The sequence below is a fragment of the Bidens hawaiensis genome, unplaced genomic scaffold, assembly GCF_021521415.1.
Source record: "Bidens hawaiensis isolate Kalapana, Puna unplaced genomic scaffold, B.hawaiensis_p1.1 tig00028274_1, whole genome shotgun sequence".
Taxonomy (NCBI): domain Eukaryota; kingdom Viridiplantae; phylum Streptophyta; class Magnoliopsida; order Asterales; family Asteraceae; genus Bidens; species Bidens hawaiensis.
This window is the reverse complement of record NW_027494610.1, coordinates 19,793-37,856: the sequence shown is the minus strand read 5'-3', so window position 1 is coordinate 37,856 and position 18,064 is coordinate 19,793. Positions and strand designations below refer to the sequence as shown.

The 18,064-nt window shown below is 34.3% G+C and overlaps 1 pseudogene across 1 annotated transcript; it reads left to right on the top strand.

The window, feature by feature from the left end:
- Positions 1-1,185: 1,185 nt before the first annotated feature.
- Positions 1,186-17,486, top strand: LOC143576729 (sodium/calcium exchanger NCL-like; annotated as a pseudogene). Its single transcript, XR_013142992.1, has 8 exons — positions 1,186-1,715; positions 3,017-3,241; positions 3,336-3,501; positions 3,579-3,724; positions 6,633-6,897; positions 6,985-7,126; positions 16,762-17,026; positions 17,124-17,486. The product of XR_013142992.1 is annotated as a sodium/calcium exchanger NCL-like (transcript).
- Positions 17,487-18,064: the final 578 nt, after the last annotated feature.

Genomic DNA, 18,064 nt, shown 5'->3' with positions numbered 1-18,064 from the left:
ATTTATAAAAGTGCCCCTAAACTCTAAGGTAATTACAGAACACTATTTTTTAGTTTAAATAAAACTAGGTAATTACAAATTACTACTTTCTTGTGCATGGTGAAGAACTCTCGCGTTATCTAGTTAATCATCCACCAATGCCCATTACACGAGTAGTGCCTTCATTTTCACCCTCCATAATCCAAAGACGTTTTACCATCGAACTTTTTTCCAAATCAAACTTTGTCGACACCGTCGAACTCTCTTCACAACTTTCCCTTCATCGTTTATGTACCTATGTCAAGTAACTAAACGATTACAACAAACATAAACATGCGAGAATCTTCCTATTATACTTCGGTAGAGAAATAAGTCACTGAAGCTCTTATTCTAACCCTCTCAGTAGTAAACACAAGCTACCGAGCTTTATTCCCTATCGATAGCAAACTTCAGCATCGGACTTAGGCGCCGATTCCTACTTCTCTACCTTCCCATTGATAGATCATTTCCTACCGACTATACAAGTGACTTAATGACTATATTTCAACAATAGTAAACATTTACTATGTAGTTAATGTGATCATGTTACTATATAAACATATATATGTAAACGGATTTCAAGAAATAATGCATGTAAGAACAATTTCATAATGTATTCTGATTAATGTAGCTTAATGTCAACTTAACCTCCTAAACAGGAACGTTCTTTGGGTGAAACTAACGGAGAATATAAATTCCTATCATATAAAGGGTTATTTTCTATCTTAATCCAAATATAAAGGCTTCTCTTTGCAACGTATACTAACATGAGGGTACTTTAGAACATATTTAAGTACTTCCCCTTCTTTTTTATATATCATTAGGTTAATAACAAGTGTATTACGTGGGCTGAAAAATGATATAATGTAAAAAAAAATTACATATTTGATACAAGTTATGAGTGAAATCAAGCATATTCTAAAACAATTATAATGCATTAATAAATATTAAATAGTAATTAATGCATTAATTATTATATCATTTAACATAAAAAATAATTAAATTGAATGAATGATAATTAAAAAATTATTTAATTAGGTGAAATATGTATAAATGGAAATTGATTAGTTGGCACCCTATGTGGATGACATATTTGAAAGCCATGTGAAACATGTATTGCTTTAATATATTAGTTAGATGTTGCCTGGATTAACTAATATTAATTAATTTAACAACGACCTTAAGCTCATTAAATTATACAACATGTTCTTAGGCCTCTTATATATAACCTCTTCAGGTGAATCTAGCAAGAACACAACATCTACTCCTTTAGATCCAGATAACCACTTTTCATTGTAACATGTCGAAAATGACATGTCTCCGCTTGACTTTCATCATGCTAACAATCGTTGGCACGGTGAAAGGCTGGTGGTTAGAACTCGAACCATATTCAGCGTCGTTAACGATCTCAGACGGGATTCACGACGTGAATAACGGGAATACTAGTAACTATATTACAACGGTGGTGTATGGCGAGAAGAGGTGTCATAGCATCTATGGTTTCTTGCCATGTGCGGACATGATGGCCGAAGGGGAGTTCCTGATGGTTATGTATACGTATTTGATGATGAAGGGGGAAGAATGGATACATGATGGAAGCCAGGCTTTGTTTATGTTACTCGGAGATAAGAAGTTTGGTGCAAGTGTTTTCAGGGTAAGGGTACCAATGGCTTTGCCAAGAATAGTCATAGTTATTGGTAAACTTCTCACTATCTTCATATATTATTGTTGTTAATTTCATGTTTGTAGATATACATAATACACCTAGTACAAAAATAATCATTTGTGATCTTCCAATTGGTCGCAAATGCCCTTTTGACCATTTATACTTTTACTATATGTTTGATTATAGGTAATGGAATGAAGGGGGAATGGAATGGACAAGGGAATGAAATGGATCATTCCATTCCTTTGTATTGTTTGGTTAACCTATGAGAATGAAATGAATTACTACTTTATGTTGTTTGGTATCCTAAAAAATTTTATGATTGAAATTGAAATAATAAAAATACTCTTATATCAAAATAATTTTTTTCACCAAAAAAAAAACCCGCAATGGCGACGGTGGTGGTGTTAGCTCTGGCGATGAAAATGGTAGTGGCAGTGGCGACGGTGGTGGTGGGGGTGGCGGTGGTCAAGCGGTGATAGCATTGGTAGTGATGGCAATGGTAGGGTGGCGGTGATGGTCAGGCGGAGGCGGTGACAATGTTTTCGATGGTTACAACGACGACAGTGGCGACGGCGGTAGCGGTGGTTGCGCTGGTGGTAGCGGAGGCGGTGATGGTTGCGGTAAGGTGTCAGTGATGGAGATGGTAGTGGTAGTTGTTGTTGTTAGGTGGTGATGTGTTGTTGAGAAAGTAGGGTGAAGGAGGAATGAAATGAAAAAAAAAAGAAGGGGGTAGGAAGGAATGGTTTTGATGGAATGGGATTCCATGTGTAATGGATGATTTCATTTCATTGAGCAACCAAACACCATTTTTTTCATTCCTACCCAATGAATCATTTCATTCTCCCTATCATTCATGCATACCAAACACTACCTTATAGTAGTAATCCCGAAGCCATGAGGCTTTTATGGAGGGGGGCTGATCAATCTAAATTTTAAGGAGACCAATCGGGTTTATTAATATGTTTTTTTACATGTAAATAACACTAGAAAATCCCCCCCCCCCCCCACCCCACCCCACCCCACAAACACACACACCATAATTTCGGCCTTAAAATTGACAACTGATTAAGACCATAATTAAGGTTGACTTATAGTTATTTTTTAAATTGCCACTATTCTACATGTCTTTAATTTCCGCATATCTTTTGGTTGTTATTTCCCATTTTCGTACTAGAATACTAGAATATGATCCAACTTTTTTACTAGCCTGAGACCTTGGTATGAGATTAGCTTTAGAAACTTTTACCATATGAGATTAGGCTATACCCGAGCAATCGACACCTCGGTGAACTAATGCCAAAATGATTTTTTTTTAATTTGTTGTTGTAGGGGCTGGTATACTTTCTACAAACTCAGCCGCCCAGAACCAAGTGGCTTTCGGGGTGCACATATATGCAGGATCAACCCTCATCAGTCTCACGTTTATATGGGGACTTCACATAATCTTAAACAGAGATAAGTTTCACGGAAAGGAGCCCTTACACGAAGACGAAAGCCAACAAGATTCATCAACTAAATGCTTGCCACCCATAGACAAACTTTCAATTCTCAATGGCTAGATCATTATAATCTACAACCATTTTTTCTGTTCTAAATACTTATTTGTGTATCAGTGATTTATAGATATATTTTGACACTTGTGTGGTAGATAATGGTGTTAATATCGACGAATGGACTAGGAAAATAGCCGGCATCATGCTTCTATCATTGATTCCGTTTGCAATCGTGGAAGTAGCAACTTTAAAAGTTCGGATGCGATTTTATTCACACTCATAGTTTCATTAGTGTCACTGGCCATATACTTTGGTTACCAGGTACCTACAACAACCACCATGCATATTTTTCTTTATCGAATTCATGTTAAATAAATTTCTTGATGTTTTGCAAGTAGATTGGGGATCAATGGGTTCAGTACAGAAGCTTGGCATACTTGAAGGAAGAGAATTTGCGACTTAGGTTCTTCTATCATGTCCAAAGGCTTGCCGAATCAAAATTCATTGATGAGCATGGAGACCCTAATTTTGAAGTATTCGAAAGGTTTAACAATTGCCGATTTCTATATGCGATGGGGCTCGATTATTTTACATGAACAGGGTGTAGGACATGGTTCACTTTTTATTAAAATGAAATAAACACTAATGATACTCTCGTTAGTAATGGGAAATATAGGAGTACAATATCATTTACAAAATCGAATAAAAAGAATAATTTTTTTATATTCAAAATAGATAAGATAATGCGCCTTCATCAGGTACTTCATGTAATAGCTTCGTCTTGTGTCTTCATCACATTGGTCATAGACTAAGCTTCTTGAATCGCGTATTCTCGAACGATCTTTCATGTAGTCTTCAACGAGAGCTTGATGTGTATCTTCTTGTATGATCCTTTGCTACAAAAACGAACAAACTAATGTTGACGGTTGAGGCTGAGACATGTGTTCAACACGCTTCCCTTAAAACAGATTCCGCGCCTCTACATTAGACAACGCGTCTGTCTCTCAGGGTACAACAACCGGAGCAGTTTGTACTGTCGGAGATGTCCACACGCCCGAGGCTACATTAGTTAAATTGTAGTGTTAGAACTTGTGGGAAAAATAAAAAGAATGAAAAGGTATAGCAATCAAATGGAGAAACGCATCTCTATATATTCTCAACATATGGGTCTTTAAAGATTTCTTCTTCATCATAACTCTTCATGCATGCATGTATTTTCTCCTTGAAGTTCCTATCTTCTCATTTTTCTAGCCCTTTCCAATGAGGCACATAGCCTACTATATTATACAAGAGTTAAGGGTGAGTAAAGAGCTTCACTTAATTAGAGACTTAATTCTCTAATAAAATCCAATACGTGCCATAAAGAAAACTCTACTCAAGAGTTTTAACATATGAAGAGTTATAGTATTAATAACCTAATATATTAATTTCCATTCATTTTTTATAATTTTCTAACACGGGGGATTTAGGGAAAACTAGAGTATCTTTATGTACATATATAGCGTCTCCTCCCTTTTAGGCTTTTATATCATCACAAACTCGATCCAACCAATCACCTATTCATAATATTTACTAGGTTAGAACCCGTGTGACACACGGGTTTGTCAAAATATAATAAAACAAAATAAAAAAACATATATATACATAATAAGATAGATAATGTGTTCATATTATAAAAACAATTATACTACTTTAAGTAAACATATAAATTACAATTCTCTAAATATTTCCTTGACTTTGGGTTACGGTCATCGCAACATATGTATCAGAAAATTTTAATGTATCTCAATTAAATTTCAATAAAACTATTTACAATTATGTTGAACTAAACATGAACCCAAGCCAGTTATTTAAAATTACGTACAATTAATTGTATGATAAGAGTGATATAAAGTTGCATTATGATATGCAGACTGATAAGATATTTGGGAGGGGTTCTTCTTTTTGTTATCACAAACCATTTTTCTTATCCTTCGATTTTCCTTTAAGATAGCTAAACTTTAAAATATAATATAATATAATATAATAGTAACATGACCAATTAAAAAAAATGAAACTTACAATTTGTGGTTAATCTTTCTTGTGTAGAGACTAAATTCTCATTGGTGATACCTATATAAAAAAATAAAAAATAAAGATGATAGTTTTACTAAATAAATAAATAACTATTTTGTAATCAATAATAAAAATAAGAGTAGAGAGAAATATACCATCAGTAATATTACATAGAGATATTCGCAATGTAGTATTGTTAAATGTAGAACACATCATCTCCTTAAAAACAATAAAAAGTCCATAGTTCTTTTAAAACAATCAACTAAGAATAAAAGTAATTCAAACATTGCATATTTGAAGACATTTACTCGTTTATCTATTAAACACTGAATCTTGTACTGTATCAACTTGCTTTTTGGATATTTTAATATGTGTTTTTAAAGATAATATGTCTTTATTTAAATAAGACTTATCGATAACTGATGGCATACTTTATTTTGTTTGTAATATATCTCTAAGTAAAAAATTGGTGTTATATAATGATCATAGAAATAGGGTTTCAACTGAAAGACAACGGATTACATATAAATCAACTACGTGAATCAGATTACATGTTTCGGATTAAATGAATCGCATTAAGAAGATTGATCGATTGAACCTGTGAATCGATTTAATCCAATTGAGGATGTTAACCCGATTGAATCTGTGAAGGTGAAACAATTGAATATGTGAATTTTATTACAAAGGTTTGTTGACTTGAATACTGATGAATTTCAGTGTAATAGGTAGATAGTGATTGCTAGGGTTAGAGCATGTGAATTGGGATGAAAAAAAATTCTGAATATGATAGGCATCGCAAGTTTGATTTTGAAATTGAATTAAAGTAATTAAAAATAATTAAGAAATGTCATGTGACACTTTGAAGAAATTTGGTAAAAAATAAAAGAAGAATTTGATGGAAAACTCACTTGTCATGTGTCACTTTGAAAACTCCTTATTAATTTATAATACAATGAAAGATATTGGGTTTTGAATTCAAAATAATTAAAAAATAATAGGAATTGACATGTGGCACTTTGAAAACTCTTTGTTAATTATAGAAAAGAAAGGTTTCTTGAAAACCCACTCTTTTATTATATAGGGAGATATTTTATTTAAATTATAAAAATTAATTAATAATTGTATAATGACTGAAATGGAGGTTATGGCCTTTATACCACATTTTTCGGATAAAGCCCCCTCTTATGACACGTCTGCTACTTATCGCATAACGCCTCTATGTGAAGGGTTACACTACACATGATCTTAAAGTCTGCTAGCTAGAGGTAGCGGACTACTACCTAAATATACTAAAAATCTATTAGCCCACTCTAGTTTTCTCCAAATCACATATTCCTATAAAAAAAGATCAATGTAGCTCCACTATTAGAACTAATCCTCACTATACAATCATGCAGCATATTTAAAAAAGCTGACAAAGATGAAGACAAATGCATATCACATGTTGAGCTAGAAGGTTTGATTAAAGATGTATTCAAATTGGAGGAGGATCACGCCAAGGATTACGCCAAAGCGGAGATTTTGTCCCACTTCGATGATGATAACAGTGGCAATATCAGCTGGTTAGAGTTCAAAAAAGGATGCGCTAAATGGCTGAAAAAATGGAAGGATGACGCAAACATTTCAGATTCCAATACTGTTTCAAAAAATATTTGGAAACAGGTATGAGACACTGTTTTATAAATTGCACGTGAAAAGTGCTCCCGCCAACTCTAAATTACGTTGCAATTTATTCCTTTTTAATTACATGTTGTGAAAGTAGCAATCCAAAGGAAGCGTGAAGATCTCACTAGAATAGAGCAAATCATGCCAAGAATCTTCTGAGACAACTCCTTGAAGAACGCGAAATAGTGAAAGCAAACGGAGAACCCGACAGAGAAAAGATAGAAGCGTAACTATTGTCTTGATCTGATCTCTTCCATTCCGGGTTTGTTAAAATTAAGTTTGATGATTTATATATGTTTCTTGTTTATATATATATATAGGGGAAAAATAAAATGAAAACCCATTTGAGTTGTGAAAACACGTGAAAAACCTTATGTAACGTCGTTTTTTTTTTGCACACATAATATATGTTGTAACATTTAATACAAAACATCAAAAAAAATTGTTTTGCTATTTTTAACATTTTTTTACTAATTTATTTATATGTTTTCAGGAGAGAGAAAATTATATGTATGTTTACATTTTTTATTAACTTTAATTGTGTATATATATATATGTATATATATGTGGGTTAGGTTAAAATAAAAACCCAATTGAGTTGTGAAAACTCTAGAAAATCATTCTCAACCACATGTTTTTAATTAAAGTTTGAATAATGTGGTCCACAATTAAAGTTAATAAAAAATATAAACATAAATATAACATTTTCTCTCTTCTGAAAACATATAAAAGAATTAGTAAAAAAATGTTAAAAAATAGCAAAACAAATTTTTTTTTATGTTTCGATGTTTTGTATTAAATGTTACAACATATATTACGTGTGCAAAAAAACGATGTTACATATGGTTTTCACAACTTAAATGGGTTTTCATTCTATACTTCCTCTCTCTCTCTCTCTCTCTATATATATATATATATATATATATATATAGACACACACACACACAGGAGGGCAATAAAAGAATAGAGAAGACGGAAATATAGATTAGGTATATCCGCGCGTGTTAAGTTAATAAATACAACATTCATATAGTTTTCTGGTATTCAATATTATATTCAAGTAAATCAGAATTTCAATACCGTTATACATTATATTATATATTATAATATAAGAAACTGAATCAGTTTTGATATTTGATATTCTAAAAAAATCCCAAAGCAGAGTAAGCCTAAATGGTAGAATTCTTTTTCTAGGACTGTTTTATAAATTCCATTCCTGTTGCATCCCTTAAAATAAGTTCAGTATCAATTTTTATTTCACCTATCTCATAGATTCCAGTCAAAGATTCATAGAATCGAAATTCCATCATCGCTAGATCTATAGGATTTTATTTGATATTTGATGGATAATGAGCCAGCCTAAATGGTATTTTTTTTTAGAATTCGATATGGATGAATATAAATAACTTACAATTTCAAAATAATCCGGGATAGACGCAATGTCCACAATACCTGGATTTAATCAGATACAATTTGAAGGATTTTGTAGGTTCATTTATCAGGGTTTGGCAGAGGAGCTTTCTGAGTTTCCAAAAATTGAAGATACAAATCAAGAAATTGACTTTGAATTATTTTTGGAAAGATATCAATTGATAGAACCCCTGATAAAGGAAAGAGATGCTGTGTATGAATCACTCACATATTCTTCTGAATTATATGTATCCGCGAGACTCATTTGGAAAAACGATAGGCGTAAGTATATCCAAGAACAAACAATTTTGATAGGAAAGATCCCTCTAATGACTTCTCTGGGAGCTTTTATAGTAAATGGAATCTATAGAATTGTGATCAATCAAATATTGCAAAGTCCCGGTATTTATTACCAGTCAAAATTAAACGATAACGGAATTTCGGTCTATACTGGCACCATAATATTAGATTGGGGAGGAAGATTAGAATTAGAAATTGATAGAAAAGCAATGATATGGGTTCGCGTGAGTAGGCAACAAAAACTATCTATTCTAGTTCTATTATCAGCAATGGGGTTGAATATAAGAGAAATTCAAGAGAATGTTTGCTATCCTGAACTATTTTTGTCTTTTCTGAATGATAAAAAAAATAGGGTCAAAAGAAAATGCTATTTTGGAATTTTATCAACAATTTGCTTGTATAGAGGGAGATCCGGTATTTTCTGAATCCTTATCTAAGGATTTACAAATAAAATTCTTTCAACAAAGATGTGAATTGGGAGGGATTGGTCGACGAAATATGAATCGGAGACTAAACCTTGATATACCCTAGAACAATAAATTTTTGTTACCGAGAGATATATTGGCAGCCGCGGATCGTTTGATTCGAATCAAATTTGGAATGGGTACACTTGACGATATGAATCATTTGCAAAATGTAACATCACGAAAATTTTTGGACAAATTTTGACAAATAATAAAGTTAAGGGACTAAAAATATTTATGATATAAGTAGTGGGTAAAATAAAGTAAAGGATAACATAAGTTTATGTTAAGAAAGGGAATAAGGATACTCCATCCCACATCGGAAAAAGAAAGAAAAATAAAGCACTTTATAAGGAGAGAACATTCCATGGAAATGTTCTTAAGTGACCAACCACTCTCCCTAGTCCTAGCGGAGGGTGCGAAACACCCGACGCGCATGGGCACGGGCTCGTGTGAAGGGCGATGGGTGCAATGATGGCGCACTTTGAACTTCGCACGTTCGCATCGCCGCGAGCCGCTTAAGAGCTGCCTTTGTATTTTTGGATGATGATAAGATCAAGATATGACAAGTTATCAAAAGACCAGGGACTAAAAATGAACAGATTCAAAATTTTGCATCTTCGCGATACGCGAAGAATCCAAGTTGTGCATATTCACGGATGCAGTACACGTGGAGAGACAGGAACGACACTTGGCGACACGTGGCAAGTCTACGCGGCGACTCAGCGAAGCTGCTTCGCGATACGCGAAGTTGCATAAAAATTTCTATAAATAGGCCGGCCATGGGGGTGGTCCTCACTCATTCAACACACTCCTACTTACACACAATACCTCGATTAGCGTGCCACGACCCCGAGATGGCGATATCCCGACAAGCCTTACCTCGAAATGAGTGCCATAACCCTACCTAAATACTCTCTCTTGACCTTCTTTCAAGTAGAAGTGCGGTCCAAATAGAAGTGCGGTTCAAGTAGAGTATAAACGTTTCGAGTTATAAGCCATTCAAGGTAGGGGTTCTGCCCGATTATTATAATATAAATGGCTTAGACCCTAGTCAGGGATATAGCCTGTACCTTGATTTTATAAAAGTGAAAAAAAATAAGAATTTCATAAAGTCGAGATTATAGATAAAAATAATACTTCTTTATTATATATAAAAATTTTATAATAAAAGAAAGTTGAAATATATGTTTCTTCACAATGAAGAAACAAAGGTTTATAAGTGATTAACAAGAAAGGACTAGAGATCCTTAAAGGACTAGAGGTCCATATGTCAAGGTAAAAGCTATGCAATCAGACTAAAGGTCTGAAGCTAGATCGTTGATCTAGTACTTATAAAATGTTACTCTCGTACTATAGGTCCGAGGTAACGAGACAACTTGGTGAGAAACACCAACCAAGAAGAAAGGTGAATACGTCCAACTTTTTATAAAACAAAGTCTTAAATGTTTGCATGGGATTATATCCCTAAAACTTTATAAACAAAAGTTATACTAGCCCTCAGGCTATTGTATACGTTTGTCTGGATCCTTACATATGTGGATAGACAGTGGGCACACCGCACCACACTTGCTAATGCCTCCGCCACGTTGGGCCGGACCCAAGTAATGTCCGAGAGGGGATTATCTCGTGTATATTGAATAGTTGCCAAGACCTCGATGCTGCGGTATCGCTGAGAGGTTTCAAGTATAACTGGAGGTTTATAATAGTATATTTAACTTGGTTGTTTCCTAAGCCACGATGGGCCGGGTCACAAGATACCCGAGGGGATAACTGAGTAACTTAAAAATATTTTGTGTCAGCGTGTTTACCAGCATGTGTTGCTGACGTATTTTTATAACTGATTTACAGGTAATGGAGAATATGTGGTTGGAGACAGAGGATAGCCGTTAGACGATCTGATGGCTCAAAGGATGTTTTAATATTAAAATAATGTAAATCATGGTTTTAATATCCAAACACTTTTGTATAACTTAACGGGTGTTTCAAACCCTGTGTTTTGAATATAATAATATTTTATTTAAAAGTCTTCCGCTTTACAACTTTTAACTCTGATATATTTACAAAATAGGTACCAACTTACGAGTCACACACCCAGGCCCTGAGTCGGGGTGTGACACAAAATAAACGTATTCGTTCTGTAGCGGATCTTTTACAAGAGCAATTTGGGTTGGCCTTAGTTTGTTTAGAAAATATGGCTCGAGGAAACATATATGCAGCACTTAAGCATAACTGAACACCAACTCCTTAGAACTTGGTAAATTCAACTCCATTAACAGATACTTATAAAGTTTTTTTCCGTTTACACCCATTATCTCAAGTTTTGGATCTAACTAATCCATTGACACAAATAGTTCACGGGAGAAAATTGAGTTATTTGGGCCCGGGGAGATTGACTGCGCGAACTGCTACTTTTCCAATACGAGATATTCTTCCTAGTCACTATGGGCGTATTTTCCCAATTGACACATCTGAAGGAATAAATGTTGGACTTATTGGATCCTTAGCAATTCATGCGAGGATTGGCCGTTGGGGGTCTCTAGAAAGTCCGTTTTATAAAATTTCTGAGAGATCAAAAGGGGCACAGATGCTTTATTTATCATCGGGTAGAGATGAATACTATATGGTAGCGGCAAGAAATTCTTTTGCCTTGAATCAGGGTGTTCAGGAAGAACAGGTTGTTCCAGCTCGATATCATCAAGAATTCCTGACTATTGCATGGGAACAGGTTCATCTTCGAAGTATTTTTGCCTTCCAATATTTTTCTATTGGAGCTTCCCTCATTCCTTTTATTGTGCATAATGACGCGAATCGGGCTTTAATGAGTTCTAATATGCAACGCCAAGCAGTCCCTCTTTCTCAGTCCGAGAAGTGCATTGTTGGAACTGGATTGGAAGGCCAAGCGGCTCTAGATTCAGGGGCTCTTGCTATAGCCGAACACGAAGGAAAGATTTTTTATACCGATACTGACAAGATCCTTTTATCAGGTAATGGGGATACTCTGAGGATTCCATTAGTTATGTGTCAACGTTCCAACAAAAATACTTGTATGCATCAAAAACCCCAGGTTCGGTGGGGTAAATGCATTAAAAAGGGAAAAATTTTAGCATTTGGTGCTGCTATAGTTGGTGGCGAACTCGCTTTGGGGAAAAATGTATTAGTAGCTTATATGTAACACCCCGGCTTAAGCGGAAACGCCCGAGTGTGACGTACAGATTGCTCAAACACACGTGGCACTATTAAGTGACCATAATAACATTAATTCATTTAATAAGTCATGTAACACAAGTTCGAAAGTAACAATACAAGTTCAAACCAAAACATAACCATCACAATAGTTCTTTTATTGAAATACCCTAAGTAATCTAAGTGTCTTCAATACTTCAACCTCTAATCACGGTACCTGTAACATATGTATAAAATATGGTCAGCTATAAATTAGCTGGTGAGTTTCCACAGTTTAAATACGTACATAAAAACCATACAATTCATAGACATGTGATAAACGAGTAAGTCCTTTCCAGTTGGTACAACCAACGTACTTGGATAATCGCGCAAGTAAGGTCCTTTCCAATTAGTAACAACCAACGTACTTGGATAATGAGGCCCTTTTCCACTCGGTACAAATGGACCAGAGTGCAAAGGGGGGCGTATGATCATACTTAATGAGGCTTCCCAATCGTGCAAGTAATATTCGTGCAAGTAATACAAGTAACACACAAGTCCATATACGAATTGTAGTTTTGTAATAGAAGAAATAATGCTTGAATTTTTCATAAGGATCCATATGCTACCCCAAAACATTAAAAAATTAAAAAAGGGTGGTGAAAAACTCACCTTAGTAGTTGTAGTGAAAAAGGAATAAGAATAACTTGAAGGCGTCAAAGGAAACCGAAGCGGTCAATCCGTACGAACTATAAATAAGAATAAACACGACTTTTAACGGCTATTCTAACGGGATTCTAAAGTTGATTAATTGCACGAATAATTTTTAGAATTTAGTCATTATTTTATAATTTTATTACGAATCTTATGGCTCTTAGATTATTATATTATTATTTATGTTTTAACGATGACTTGGTTATTAATACAATTTAAGCACTTTAATGGCGAGAAAACAAAATTTATATGTTCAAAAAGCTTGAACTATTGTTTATAAGTCGAAAATATAATTGTTGCTTTAACCAAACGATTTTTAGAGAATTAAAGTTTACTTTGCAATTATTAAATGATTTTTAATAGCGGCTTATGAAAACGAGAAACTTGGTTTTTAATGGTGAGATGGTGAGTTATATTTTATAGTTAATTTACATAATTTTTATTTAATTTAAAAAGGTTTTTTTTTATAAATTTATTTTGATTTTTAATGATTAAAAAGGATTTATTAATTAGGTGAAAAATTAAATAAAAGGAATATGGCTGACCCGGGTTTCGAACCCGGGTCTTGAGGTTTACATGTGCAGTGTGTAACCAGTTGAGCTAGGGTGAACATTCGTTTATGCTTGGTTTCCCTTGTTTAAATATAATAACAGTTTCTAATAATTTTGGTTAAATAATAACATGTTATATAAAAAAAAGAAGGAAGGCATGCGTGACCCGGGTTTCGAACCCGGGTCTCTTATTTGTTATCCATACGCGTTAACCAGTTGAGCTGAATTTACATTCATTGAAAACATAAGAATATATATATATATATATATATATATATATATATATATATATATAATATACTTCAGGTTCATCTTCTTCAAGAAGAACCCTAGAATTTCAATTGGTGATTCTGTTCCATGTTTGCTCAATTAAGTTTAGGGGTTTTGTTTGTTGGTTCATCAACACTAAAAAACATATAACAATTACCTTATAATGTATTGTTTTGGTCGAAACCCGGTTGCCGGAAAATAAATTAAAGAATCTCCCAATTACAGAAAATCTGTGTATTAGAGGGGGGGTTGGAGAGGATGAGCAAGTTGTGACGAAGGTTTGGGTTCTATTTATACTACGGGGTGGAGCGTATACGCATTAATTCGTTGATTTGGTTATCCAGATTTTCTGGCGAGGATCACGGGTATTAATCGCGATTTATAGGTTGTTATACGATAATTAAATAGGTTGTTAGGGTGTATTTACGAAGATAATTGAGTTTTATATAATTTATTTTATATAAAAAAAAGTCTTAAAGGAAGGTTGGAGGCGGCCGGAGCCGTTTTTCCGGTGGCCGGAAAACCGGGCCAGAAAAACGAGGAAGAGAGGGGGGGCGCGGCTAGGGTTGGGTATTTTAATAATATAATTTGAATTATTTTCATTTCTGGTCCCTCAAGTTTCATAACCTTTTAAAAGAAATTTTAAATTCTTTTAAGTTAAAATAAGTTTTCAAATTTTACACTTTTAACCCTAAACTAAATAATCGAATTAAATAGTGTTCGGTTTTGGATTATTTATGCGTTTACTCGTACGTTAAGGCTTGGGAATTTATAACAATGAACAACGAATAATGAACATTAAATGTCGAGAATCACTTTATTAAAACATTTAATACATCGAAACGACCCATCGGGTCGGGTTTACAAATACAAATACGAATCGAAATTTGACGAATGTCACATTATATGCCATGGGAAGGTTACAATTTTGAAGATGCAGTACTCATTAGCGAGCGCTTAGTATATGAAGATATTTATACTTCTTTTCATATATGTAAATATGAAATTCAGATTAACCAAGGCCCCGAAAGGGTCACTAATGAAATACCGCATTTAGAAGTCCATTTACTACGAAATTTAGACAAAAATGGAATTGTAATGCTGGGATCTTGGGTCGAAACAGGTGATATTTTAGTAGGTAAATTAACGCCCCAAATGGTGAAAGAATCATCATATGCCCCGGAAGATAGATTGTTACGAACCATACTTGGCATGCGGGTATATACTTCAAAAGAAACTTGTCTAAAACTACCTATAGGCGGCATGGGTCGGGTTATTGATGTGAGATGGGTCCAGAGCTCTAAGACAGATGAGACAGAGAAAACAGAAAGTATTCGTGTATATATTTTACAGAAACGTGAAATAAAAGTAGGCGATAAAGTAGCTGGAAGACATGGAAATAAGGGTATCATTTCAAAAATTTTACCTAGACAAGATATGCCTTATTTGCAAGATGAAAGACCTGTTGATTTGGTCTTCAATCCATTAGGAGTACCTTCGCGAATGAATGTAAGACAAATTTTTGAATCTTCACTCGGGTTAGCGGGGGATTTGCTAGACAGACATTATCGAATAGCGCCTTTTGATGAGAGATATGAACAAGAAGCTTCGAGAAAACTAGTGTTTTTTGAATTATATGAAGCCAGTAAGCACACAACAAATCCATGGATATTTGAACCCGAGTCTCCAGGAAAAAGCAGAATATTTGATGGAAGAACGGGGGATCCTTTTGAACAACCTGTTATAATAGGAAAGCCTTATATCTTGAAATTAATTCATCAAGTTGATGATAAAATCCATGGGCGTTCCAGTGGGCGTTATTCACGTCTTACATAACAACCCCTTAAAGGAAGGGCCAAGAAAGGGGGGCAACGAGTAGGAGAAATGGAGGTTTGGGCTTTAGAGGGGTTTGGTGTTGCTTATATTTTACAAGAGATGCTTACTTATAAATCTGATCATATTAGAGCTCGCCAAGAAGTACTTGGTACTATAATCTTTGGAGGAAGAATACCGACTCCTAAAGATGCTCCAGAATCTTTTCGGTTGTTCGTTCAAGAACTACGATCTTTAGCTCTGGAACTGAATCATTTTCTTGTATCTGAGAAGACTTTCCTGCTTAATAGGAAGGAAGCTTAATCGAAATGAAGCAGAAGTTTTCTTCTATGATCGATCTATATACACATCAACAACTCCGAATTGGATTAGTTTCTCCTCAAAAAATAAGTGCTTGGTCCAAAAAAATCCTGCCTAATGGCGAGATTGTTGGAGAGGTGACAAAACCTTATACCTTTCATTACAAAACCAATAAACCAGAAAAAGATGGATTATTTTGTGAAAGAATTTTTGGGCCTATCAAAAGTGGAATTTGTGCTTGTGGAAATTATCGAGTAATCGGAGATGAAAAGGAAGACCCGCAATTTTGTGAACAATGCGGAGTCGAGTTTGTTGATTCTCGGATACGAAGATATCAAATGGGCTACATCAACCTTGTATACCCGGTAATGCATGTGTGGTATTTGAAACGTCTTCCTAGTTATATTGTGAATCTTTTAGATAAACCTCTTAACGAATTAGAAGACCTAGTATATTGCGGTGTGTGATTTGATCGAAATTCTGATTTTACATATTCGAAATGAGAAACTGTCATCCCATTTAATCCAATCGGGATGCCCTTACCTGACATGTTTCTTGGTAGGAGTAACATGAAGCTCAGAATTAGGGATGTATTCAAGATACTCCCCAAAAAGAGAATGCTATAAATTCTTATGAAATCACCATAAGAATTTATAGTTATATGTATCCTTATAAGAATTTATAAGAATTCTTATGAAATCACCATTAAAAAGGGGTGGTGAAAAACAATGCTATAAATTCTTATGAAATCACCATAAGAATTTATAGTTATACCTTGTAAAAAAAATTTTTCTTTTGTGGAATTAAAAAGTTCCTTTTTTTAGAAAGAAATTCTATTTAATATATATATAGAGGTTGTTTAAAGAATTCGACAGCAATGGTGATGACAAAATACATCAAGACGAGTTAACAGAACTCATTAAGTGTCTTAAGTTTGGAGTGTCATTGAATCATAATACAATCTTTAAGGAAATCGAAAAAGACTTTCACCAAAACGGCGATCGCAAGACTGTGGAGAGAAATGAATTTGTAGAAGGGTTTGTTAAATGGATTGATAAAGCCATCAAACATGATCCTAGCATCAAAGATCCAAAACACACGATAACAAACTTTGAAGAAGTAATTAATTAGCTAGTTACACTATCTAAACTCAATTATAATCGTATTCTTTTCAAAGTAAGTTAACGATTTCACCTTTTTGCAACTTAACTTACAGGATTGCTGGGCAGATATCGACACCCCGATTAACTTGTTGAAACCTAAAACAAGCATCGTGTTTCTTGTACTTGGTGTCGTGATCATGTTTGTAATTTCAGGAGCATTCATGCAAAGTGTTCTACAGTTCTCAAACGCCGCTAGCATACCTTTTCACTTGACCTCATTTGTTGTGTTCCCGATTGTCATGAACGGTAGAATGGCAGTCACATCATTCTTTCATGAAGGACCACGTGTTTCAAAGAATGCTTCTTTGATATTTTCCGAGGTTTGTAAACTTTACCAAACAAACGTTCAAGAGGGTGGCACCGAGATAAGTGCTTGGGTCTCTCTAGCACTTGTTTTCCACTTTAAACCCTCTTGAAGTCCATTTTCGCAACTAAAGTGGTGTACTTGGGTTCTAACCCATTCCGTTGGTTACTAAGGTATTGATGTTTTTCTCTAGTAACATGCTAACCAAACCAATAAATATGATATAAGTTATTTTGTTATATGCAAACATATAATGGATTGGTGATGAATAACCTGCTAGGATTGTTTACATTGCTCACTATTGTGTATTTTAAGGGACTATCTTGGACCTATTCGAATGAGGTGATAACCATCATGCTACCTTGCATAGTTGTTGGCTTATTTGCTTTGAAGCGTGACACCTACCCGCTTTGGGCCTCCATCCTTGCGATACTTCTATACCCGATCCACGTATACCTTTATTGTGCTTTGGGATCTTAAATGTATTTGTTGGTACAAGTTAAAGTTAAATTTTGTTTGATTTGAAGTAAAATGAATAAAATGTTCAAGATTCATAGAAATACTGATCCAAAGAGTAAGGAAATTGTATCGTGACCCAAAAAAAAACAACTTTGATGTATGATAAATAATTCACCAAGTGTTTTATCTGAATATTTAATTATTTACTAGAAGGAATGTGCCATTTTTCAC